The sequence below is a fragment of the Arachis ipaensis genome, chromosome B08 (genome assembly GCF_000816755.2).
Source record: "Arachis ipaensis cultivar K30076 chromosome B08, Araip1.1, whole genome shotgun sequence".
Lineage (NCBI taxonomy): Eukaryota > Viridiplantae > Streptophyta > Magnoliopsida > Fabales > Fabaceae > Arachis > Arachis ipaensis.
Window position 1 is genome coordinate 129,547,564 of NC_029792.2, and position 1,465 is coordinate 129,549,028.

The following is a 1,465-nucleotide window of genomic DNA, read 5'->3' on the forward strand; positions in this document are numbered from 1 at the left end:
TAATAAAATGAAAAAAGTCCTAATATCGATGAAAATAGAATAAAAATAATGAGTATCTGTTTTTTTATTGTATTTTTTTTAACTCAATAGAATTTTAAATTGTAAATAAAGTTGGTCTGCAAATTTAATCTTATTGAATGATTATATTCATACCTTTCATTCCAGATCTGTTATGTTAATATAATTTAATACTGAAAAGAGTAAAATATATTTTTAATTACTTCTTAACATGAATAAAATCTCCCCTTTATTCTCTATATATTGTTCTCTCTATCTTAATTTACAAATCATTTTCAAAATCAGATTCATTCATTTTCTCTATTTTTTTTAACATCTATCCATTTTTCATCTCCTATGTTTTTGTTTTATTCATACTAAGGCCCACGTCTCAGATATCCAGGAGAGCTTAGTCTCACCATCACATTATTGTGGATTTGTGGTCTTAAAAGTTAAAATTATATATATATATATTTTTTTTCTTATTAAAGATAGGAGACTCGAACCCGCAACCTCTTAATTGAGTATNNNNTGTGTCGTGCATATTAAAAATTTGATTATAAGTAAAGAATGAATTAATTTGTTCTATGAAAATAATTTTTGAATACTCTAGTAAATAAAAATTTATTAGAAATTAAAATGTTCCATTCAAATTTTACAAGACTTTAAATATTAGTTAAAATCATTTTTGCATGGTCAATTAGTTCTTGATTTTGTTTTGGAAAAAAAAATACATTCTAATTTTGTAGTAAGACTACTCTTTAGTCTTTATGAGCTAGGAACCATAGAAGTTAACTTCTCGAGAAGTTAACCATAATTTTGTTTGGTATTATTTTTGAGAAATATTTTTAATTTTTTAGAAGTTAATTTAAAATTTTTTAAAAAATAAAAAAAATCATAAATTATTTTATCATTTTCATTATAAAAAAATGAAAAATTGTAAATTTTGAGAGCAGAAGAAACGAAAGAAAACGAGAGAGAAAGAACTGAAGAAGATTAATAAAAAAATCACTAATCATTCTCTTTATTGTCACAAATCATACAAGCAAGAACTAGAGAGGAAGAACCATCACCGGAAGCCTTCTATGATTTTATAAAGGGACAACTTAAAAATATTGAAAGATTTATTATCTTTTATTGTAATTTTTAATAAGTTATTTATAGATTAAATATGAGTGATAGGTCAGCAAAAGTTTTTGAAATTCGATATATGAGTATTATCTCAGCAAAAAAAAACTTCCTTATTATGCATCTTTAACTTGTATTTTTATAATTAACTCACAGTTAAAATTTTTTAAAATTTGATTGATTTTAATTTAAATTTATATAAATAAAATAAATAAATTTAAATTATAAACCCTAACAATTAACTAATTTAACATTAATTTTTTCGAAAATCAAAGAGAGTGAAGAGGAATATGAGGTAACTACAAATAATTACGTGAACTTATTTGAAGTTTATTAGTTA